Consider the following 10,380-nt stretch of genomic DNA (forward strand, 5'->3'; position numbering starts at 1 on the left):
AGTAATGACAAAGAAATGAAGCACATAATAGATCTAATAATTTTGTGGTTGGCATGGATGGCATTTAAAAGTAGCAAGAAGGATACCATAAAGTAGTCAAGGTTATAACATAACAAACCTAAATAATAAGGCTTGAAAAACATAAATATTTTGAACCCAATGTAGTTTAATTAATGTTATGACATATGTTTGAATTTTAGAGCACTAATTAAGCGATAATACCCAAGAACCATGCTAGAATAAGAAACCATTTTGCAAATGAAGAATATTTGATTTAATTATAAAATGATGCTATTTTGCTAGAAAATAACACGACCCACCTATCCTCTGCCTTGAATTTACATTGTCTAAGGTATATTATTTAGTTAGCCTTCTTATACTCTACAACTACAACCACTTATTGAACAAACAAAATTTATATATGAGGCCATAAATAAACCACATACAAAATTAAGTATCTAAGTAAAGAGAACGATGAATTAGCCATACATTCCCCCTTTCGCTTGGTCATTTCCAACTTCTAATATGGAATCATCATACATTGATCAACATTATAGTTGTGAAAATAATGAATAATAAGTCTTGAAGATGTGAACCACAATATAATTCTTTTTTAAGCAAAGTTTGTGGAAAATATCGAAAATCGCACATATTAACAAGATGATAGTTCAACAAAATTATGACAAAATGATAAATCTTTGTGAAAATACTTTTCGAAGAGAAAAACATGAGTCACCCATCCTTTGTGCTACATTTTCACAAGGTAAGGTATCTTCAACACTGGAACTTCTTAGATTCCACAATTATACTCACACATTACACAAAGAAAACAAATGAACTAGAGTATTAGACCACAAATAAGACATATAATAGATTAAATAACGAATAAATGCAATGAAGAATTAACCATACATATCTCCTTACATAAGTGAGACACGTTAAATATAAGATAAGGTGATTCACATTCATTTATGAACAATAATCCCCATCTTATTTTGTAAGAGAAAATCTTGATTCCCACATCATTTGTGCTACAATCGCATAGTGTAAGGTATCTTCACAACTACACCTTTATAGACTGTATTACTGTAGGCACTCACTACATAAAGAAAAAAATATTTGAGTATGAGACCATAAATAAAACAAATAATAAATTGAATAAAAAATTAATCATGCATGTCTCCTTGCTATCATCCATTGCCCATTTACGTTGAAACATTAGCTATAGAGAAACTCAAATGAGACACATTGCATATAGGATAAGGTGATTCATATTTATAAAAATGTTTTAAATTAAATTTACTTATGTTTGGGTAATTATGATAAATGTTTTTTCAGAGAAATAATTTTATTTGTAAGGTCCTATTCTAGATCCCTTAAGTGTATAGAAGCTTTGATCTCTCTATTTTTGTGGATCAAACTATTTTTATTAGAGATCTTCAAAATGGCATAGCATACAAAATTTGTCTCAACAATCTTTACACTAGCATTCTAGGTTGACTCCTTCTATAATAAAAAAAACCAAAAAAAATATAACTTTACAAAAAAAAAAAAAATACATGAAACACTATAACAAACATAATTATCTAAATATTAATTAGGGTTATCTTATATGGTTGTAAAATCATTGTTCTCTTCCCACCTCCAAATCCCTACTAATTATATATATATATTAAATATATAAATAAACAGAAAAAAATATCATTATGGGAAAAAATTTTAAAATTACAATACATCACTTTTTCCCGAAGTTAAAAAATTAACAGGAAAGAAACAATATGCTTTTTTTTTATCTTTTATGAGAGCAATCTCATTTACTAAAAAAACTAAAATCTTGAGCATTTTCAGAGTTGTCCATGAAAGCACTAACATTGTAACCCTAACAACAGGGAACGCAAAAAGCCATACGTCCGCTTTTTTCTACGGTGCATCTTATTTTACTGGTTATTTTTTTCCTGCAATTTCTTCTTCCTCCATTGCTTCAACTTCTTCTGAAACTTTGGATTGTTCATACCACAAGACTCACAGAGTTCATTCAACTCATCAACGGTACCACGGAGAGCGTGGTAATAGGTCTTCATATCTTCGAAATACTGCGACTGAGACTGCTTCAAATTCCGTTCTCTCCGCAGCAGAGCTTCAGGGCATTGCTCCTCCTTGCACACACTCGCTCCCCATGTGATCGCCGGGTTCCCAAAGTTAAAATTCTCTCCACTGAGCAGAGATTCAACCACATCGTCATTATTGCTCTGCCCTTCTGGAAGAAATGCACGAAGTCTAGATTTTTCCCGCTCTGTAAGATCTTCTCTCCACGCCTCTACCGTTAGAACGTTTCTGAGATCCTGTAGGGCAAATATTTCTCTGGGCAATTTTATGGTTTCAGCAATTTGGGCTTCCTGTATCTTGTACTTGTTGCTCACACAATGCTTTGTTATACCAATCTTTGATTCCGGCGATCTGCTTGTGTTGGGCTTGGGCTTCTTGTTTTTGTGGATATAACCTTCGATTTTTTCAGAATGACGTTGGCAGTAGCTCTTGCCCTCCACCCGGGGCTGAGAACAACGCCATTGCCTCCCGTCAGATCGCTTGCACCGTAATTCATCTGCCAAAGCGCTTCCTGCGGTTACCCTCGGGCTCATGATTAAGTTCTGAGGTTACAGGATATTTTCTGTAATTTCGGAGCAAAGAAAGATAAAAAGGCCAGAGATTGTACTGTAATTTCAGAACAAAGAAAGATAAAATGGCCAGAGATTGTAGTGTGGGCATTGTGATGCAACCTTTTTTCCTATTTATAGTTCAACCTGCCGGTATTTTTTCCATCTTTCATGGGGGCCGACAAGACGCGATTGCCAGGTTTTTTTAATGGGTATTGAGATTGGAGAAGTATTTGGAAACATTAATTTAAAAAAAATTTGAGATAGGTATTTGGAATAAAATTATATAAAATATTTTATTATCTTAAAGTTTGTGGTGGTTTATTTGAGTGTTTTTTTAACAGGATAATAAGTTAAAGTTTTATGTTTAACTTTGAGGGGTAGGTTAATTGGTTCATTAGATTTTAGCTTTCATTTGGTGATAAATTCAATTTTTTTTGGGTGTTTTGGGGAATTTAAATTTACAAATTAATTTATATGGTTGTGCTTTTTGGGTTGGTCCATGGTAAAGTGGGGTGATTTTTCATATTTAAAAATATTGTTTCTTGTTTTTTTAATGTATATATATTTAAGTTAGATATCATCTATGAGTTGTAGACTAATTAGGTTGTGTAGGGTTTAGTCTTCACAAAGTCTTATGTTCAAATTTCATGGGGAGGGTTTTGGAATAGGGCTTGATAATAAGTTAAAGTTTTATGTTTAACTTTGAGGGGTAGGTTAATTGGTTCATTAGATTTTAGCTTTCATTTGGTGATAAATTCAAATTTTTTTTGGTGTTTTGGGGAATTTAATTGTACAAATTAATTTATATGGTTGTGTTTTTTGGGTTTGTCCATGGTAAAGTGCGGGTGATTTTTCATATTTAAAAATATTGTTTCTTGTTTTTTTAATGTATATATATTTATGTTAGATATCATCTATGAGTTGTAGACTAATTAGCTTGTGTAGGGTTTAGTCTACACAAAGTCTTATGTTCAAATTTCATGGGGAGGGTTTTAGAATAGGGCTTCCAAAATTCTAGTAAAATTATTAATAATTATTAAATGGATGGTAGGTATTTAACTTCCATGGAATATTGTGATGCAACCCCTTTTCTATTTATAGTTCAACCTTGCAGGTATTTCTTCCATCTTCCATGGCTTTGCCAGGTTTTTTTTAATGGGTATTGAGATTGGAGAAGTATTTGGAAACATTAAGTAAAAAAAAAAAAAAAAAAAAAGTATTTTATTATTGTAAAGTTTGTGGTGGTTTATTTGAGTGGATAATACCACATGCCCAAAAAACATAACTTGTTCCATAACCAAAATATTTTATAACAATATGAAAATATTCTCAACCATGGATATTCACCCTTTCTCACATACATTATTAACCCGTAAATAGGTTTAGTTAGATATATCTCAAAAATAATTATAACATTTTTCCTTCTTCTATTCAAAAAAATGTTATAAAAATAAAATAAAATAAAATATTTTTATTGTGAAATAAGTTAATGTTTTTTGGTATGTGGTATTGATAAGCCATGGTGTTGATCCATGGTATTGTAATGAAGCCTATTTACAAGTTAATAATATCCATGGTAAAGCACTACTTAATATCCATGGTTAATAATCTTGTCATGTTTTTATAAAATATTTCGATTGTGAAATAAGTTATGATTTTTTGGCATGTGGTATTGATAAGCCATGGTATTGGCCCACGGTATTGTAACAAAGCCTATTTATGAGTTAATAATGTCTATGGTAAACTGAGGGTGAATATCCATCCTTAAGAATATTTTCATATTGTTATAAAATATTTTGGTTGTGAAATAAGTTATGTTTTTTGGGCATGTGATATTGATAAGTCATGGTATTATCCTATTGTATTGTAACAAATCTTGTTTTTTACAAGTTAATAATATCCACTGTAAAGTGGGGGTGAATATCCATGGTTAAGAATCTTGTCATATTGTTATAAAATATTTTGGTTGTGAAATAAGTCATGTTTTTTGGGCATGTGGTATTTATAAGCCATGGTATTAGCCCATGATATTTTAACAAAGCCTATTCACAATTTAATAACTAAATCAAGGTATAACAAATTGAATTTTATTATTTTTATTGCTTTAACTTTTTATTATTAATTGAACAAACATTTAAATGTTTGAACTCTTCCCCATATCACTTTTAATTTTTAATTTTTATTATTATAAAAAATTAAGCCTACATTTAAAATCATTTACATACTTAAGGTTTTAATAAAACCAGCCTAGATCCATCTTAACTCTGTATCTATGAAGCCACGAGAGGGATCCAATCTCTCAAGGTGCAAACCTCTTTTTTATTACAAAACTTGAGGAAAGGTTTCCACCTCGAGAGATTTGATAGATGGAACTAGGGTGGTTAGTAATAGTCAGAAATCAAAGGTTCATGTTTTTTAAATATGTGTATGTTAATGTTGAATACTAGAGAGGAGGGGGTTGAAAATTTCACTTCAATCCTTATTTCTCATGCATTTATGGAATAAATAGAAAAACATCACATAATTAAATGAACACATAGAAAATAGAGATTTAACATGGAAACCAATAAAGGGAGAAAAGCACAAACAAATTTTCTTTTCTTTAAATGATTGTTGTAGGCACCATCCTACACTTACAAAAATTGCAAACTCCCACTTGTAGAAGATATATATCCCCCGTCTTAGTTTTGTAGGCTCTAACCACTAGAGACACCTATCCCCAAAGTTTATTAGGCGTCCACCTACTGGGAAAAAGTTCTACTGCTTTCCCTCAAGTAGCAGGCTCACCATTTGCAGGTCATGCTACGATTCAAAGCCAAGTAGGAGGATCGGAATAGAGTTTTCAAGCTACAATAAGCCTACCCTCTGACCCCCTATAAGAGGGAAAATCATGTAACTTACAAGAAGGAAAAGGAGAAACTAGTGGGGATGCTGAAGCAGAACCACAGTTGCCTGAACAAGGATCTCCTAAGATTCTAGACCTAGGGAGTGTTGTAAAGCCAGCTCGAGTTGCTAACTCTCTGTTTATTACGTAATCACCCCTTGAAATCCCTAAAGATCATTGGCATATCTTTGATCAAATAGCAGAACAACCACCCCAAGGTCAAATCTCGACATTAGAATAGCCCATAGTCGACCAGGTGGCCAATGCCCCTATGAAGGTTATTCCTTTGTAGAACATCCAAACCTTCCATGGGATGATCATAGAGGATACTGATGCTTTCCTATTTGAGTTTGATGTCCTCTATAGAGGGTATGAATATACCACCGACCCCAAAAAACTGAAACTATTCCATTCCACTTTGAAAGGGGTAGCTTTAAGATGGTTTATGGGTCTAGGTGGGCGAACCATCAATAGTTGGGACGAAATGAAAACCTCCTTCCTTAAAAGATATAAGGACTTTTGTAAAACTAGGGAACTAAAAGATGAGATTTTCAAGATGACTGCAAAATATAACGAAACACTAGAAGAATATGTAGAATGATTTAATTATAATTTGCAGAGATATGCACACACTACCCTACCAAAAGAAGTCCTAAGAGCTATATTGATTAAAGGAATGAAAGAAGAATGGGTAGAAACTCTAAACTTAATGGGAAAAGGGGATATTTCCTAGGAAGAGTATGATGAAATCATTCGTTTGTGTATAAGGTGTTCACGAGGAAGCACACGTACAGGAGCAGCTAGTCAGGACCCAATGAGCAGAGGAAGCAAACGACATAGTGGAGGTATAACACAGATGCAGATTGGCAACCTCCCGGAAGATATGGACCAACCCTCAATTGAAAGTGTAACTCCACCTATACATATTCCATCATCCGTACATGTTCCACCACTTGTTGATCGGTCTGTGGTAAGACCAGAAGGGACTTTACAAGACATTACAGTTTTTGTTGACTCATGGGAATATCCAGTAGATTTCATGGTTATAAACCCAAGGAGTAGGTTGGATGGGCATCCTTTGATTCTGGGTCGACCTTGGCTGGCAACAACTGATGCATATATTGGCTGCTAAGAAGGCAGCATGACTATCACAAAGGGAGATGTTGTAAAAAATCTGGTGTTATACCCTCCTTCCAGGCCAAGTTTTCCCATTGTAAAAATATGTAAGAAGCCACCAATGTACCTAGAAAAAAGCATCTGTTCACCATTCATAGTAGCGGAAGCACTAGAATTTAAAAATCAAACTAAATATGATGTTATCGACAATTTTATAAATCAGCCAACCAATGTGGAGTGTGAGATGTTGAAAGCAATTTTTGATAACAACGCCATGGAAGATCCCCTGAAGGATACAGATGACCAACATATTCAAACAACTGTTGTTCAGAACAACAAACCAGTTGAGATTGAACCAGGAAAAGTTCTAAATATCAATGCTAATTTGCAAAGCGAATAGCAAAATAAAGGGGATTTTGCCTGGGATTATCGTGATATGAAAGGGATAGATCCACAGCTATGTACACACCATATTTATACAGAGAAGGATGCGCGACCCATCAGGTAGCTCAATGGAGGTTGAACCCTCACCTCATATATATCATGAAAGAGGAATTACAGAAGCTACTGGATGTAAACTTTATTTATCCTATCTCAGACAGTAAATGGGTCTCCCCCTTGGTGGTCATCACTAAGAAAAATGGGAAATGGCGTATTTTTGTAGACTATCGAGAGCTAAATAAGGCGACACAGAAAGACCACTTTCCCCTCCCATTCATTGATCAGGTCCTCAATACGTTGGCAGGGAAGCAGTTCTTCTCCTTTCTAGATGGCTTCAGTGGGTACAATCAAATTCAGATTTCCCCTGAAGACCAGGACAAAACGACCTTCACCTGTCCCTGGGGCACATTCGCATACAGGGTATTACCATTTGGATTGTGCAACGCCCCAGCCACATTTCAGAGAGTTATACTAAGCATCTTTGCTGATCTAATAAATGAAGAACTAGAGGTATATATGGATGATTTTACTCCATCTGGGGATGATTTTGATAAAGCATTACGAACACTAAAAAAGGTGTTAGAACGATGCATCACTACCAGGTTATGTTTAAGCAATGTCAAGTGTCACATGATGGTGACCGAGGGCATGATCCTGGGATATTACATCTATGCAGTAGGAATACAGGTAGACCCAGCAAAAATACAGGTAATTCTTTTACTGCCTACCCCCTACACCCAAATAGAGGTATGTATTTTCCTAGGATATGTAGGTTATTATAGCAGATTTATCAATAATTTTTCACATATTGCGGCACATGGTAACTCTCTGAAGCTCTCACTCCCTATTTTTAGTTGTTCTAATTTTCACGGTAGTTCTAATTTCGAAGGAAATTCTAGTAAACTAGTATCTAGTAAATTCAAGTATCTTAAATGCCTCTGAGAGCCAATTCCCTATGGAAAGTGTAGAAATTGTGTACAACCTTTGAAGTCGATATGCTCCAATGTGGAAATCTCTCCCAAAATATCCACTGGGATGGATAAGTTGCTGCAGTCTCGCAATGTCAAATGTTGAAGTTGCAATAATTGAGAGAAGGAATTGGGCAATGTGGTTAGTTCAGTAGAGCCAGATAGATCTAAATGTCTTATCATTTTAAGCTCCGAGAAGTCAAATAGGATTGATTGTGAAATTATGATATGATTCAACACTATCTCATTCAAGTTTTGCATCAAAATGCCTATCGATTGAAGAAAACGGGTAAAACTATTTCCATCAAATGATTTCGTGGAATGTTGTTGGAATCTACTTGAAGATGCATGCTTTGTGCAATCCATGTGGAGCACACGCAAGTCCAAAGGTACCTGCAATGACTATAATTAATTAATTAATTAATTTTCAGGAAGTGAGTGCATGAATCTAACTACCAAGGATGCAAATAACTGACTACATGATTAACGAAAGCGTGGGAGAAATACTTGTAAAAAATTTCAGAGTTACTTACCTCATCAATAGAATTGAAGAAATTTTCGAGGTGGCCTTGAAAACCTTCAAGTTCCAAAACTCTTAAATTTTTCACTGAAATGGTACGAGGAAGGGAAATGCAGGGAGAATTACGCCAACGAAGCCATACCAAATCACCGGAGATGGAAGCAAGAAACTTCAAGACGCGCTTTATGGGATGTTCAACAACCAGAAGACGTACACCCGTAATGTTTATGTCCATTGGGAGTTGAGATGGACTCTGACCTTTACGGATGCAGATGCCTCGTATCGGACGGGAAAGTGATCCGCTCTAAGAAGCACATTCAAGAACGAAATAAGTATGCTCTACTCAACACCAACTTAATGAATACTTTTTCTGAATAGATAAATTCTTTGTTGAAGTTCTACCAAACCATTTTCTTTTTTTTTGTCCAAAAGTAAAAAAATAGAGCTTCTTCATTATATAAAATAGAAGTTCTACCAAACAGCTATTCACTTTTTACGTTTTTTTTTTTTTTTACCTATCGAAGATTTTATCCAAAACTTTCAAACTTTCACACCCTAATGGCTCATAGCAGTAACAAATCAGTGGTCTAACTAATTCGGAAGAACATCACAGTCACAAACTATCAAACAGAATCTGAAGAACAACGTACAATTGAGAGAGGCAATCAGATCGTAGGGCTCTAAGTTTTAACAGGCTGCATGATGGAAAATAAATAGGTGTTAGTAGTTCCTGCACATTAGCCCCTAGAAAATAAATAGGTGTTAGTAATTCCTAGACAAAAACTTGTGAAGACAATTTTTTTTTTAAGACAACAGTTTAAGACAAAAATATTTTAAGGCAAAACTTTATATTTGAGAAAAACAATTTGAGACAAAAATATTTTTAGACAAAACTTTATATTTAAGACAAAAATAGTTTTAAGACAAAACTTTATGTTTAAGACACAGTTTGAAACACAAATATTTTACGACAAAACTTTATATTTAAGACAATGGCCATTTAAGACTAAACTCATTTAAGACAATTAACAATTAAGACAAAAACATATCAATTTGAGACAATATTATCTAACAACTGCAAAATTGACTCTCATAGTGCGCCCTAAGTTCGCTAGCTTGCAGGCTACTACTATCATACACCTATACCAAGGTTGTTATTTCACTTACCATTCACGTTATCTTATTGTTGACACTGTTGGACCCGTCAATATGTCAAGGGATCTCCCCGATAAGAAGTCCCAACTAGACCTCAAACCGTTTGGTGTAGGAATCCCAGCAGTGGGTAGTATGGTATTGCTTTGACCGCGGTTGCACGTAGAGGTGAGTAAGATGTCATCATTGGTAACAAGGGTTTAGGGTTTAGGGTTAGGGGTTAGGGTTTAGGGTTAGGGGTTTAGGGTTAGGGGTTTAGGTTTAGGGTTTAGGGTTTGGGGTTAGGGTTTAGGGTTTAGGGTTAGGGGTTTAGGGGTTTAGGGGTTTAGGGTTTAGGGTTTGGGGTTTGGCGTTTGGGGTTAGGGTTTGGGGTTTGGGGTTTGGGGTTTGGGGTTTTAGGGTTTGGGGTTTAGGGTTTATGGTTTATGGTTTAGGGTTTAGGGTTTAGGGTTTAAGGGTTTAGGGTTCAGGGTTTTAGGGTTTAGGGTTTAGGGTTTGGGTTTAGGGTTTAGGGTTTAAGGGTTTAGGGTTTAGGGTTTAGGGGGTTCACGGTTCAGCGTTTTGGGTTTAGGGTTTAAGGTTTAAGGTTTTAGGGTTTAGGGTTAAGGGTTAAGGGTTAAGTGTTAAGGGTTTAGGGTTTAT

The sequence above is a fragment of the Pinus tabuliformis genome, chromosome 8 (genome assembly GCF_031772625.1).
Source record: "Pinus tabuliformis cultivar Carrire ecotype Pingquan chromosome 8, CPIR1, whole genome shotgun sequence".
Lineage (NCBI taxonomy): Eukaryota > Viridiplantae > Streptophyta > Pinopsida > Pinales > Pinaceae > Pinus > Pinus tabuliformis.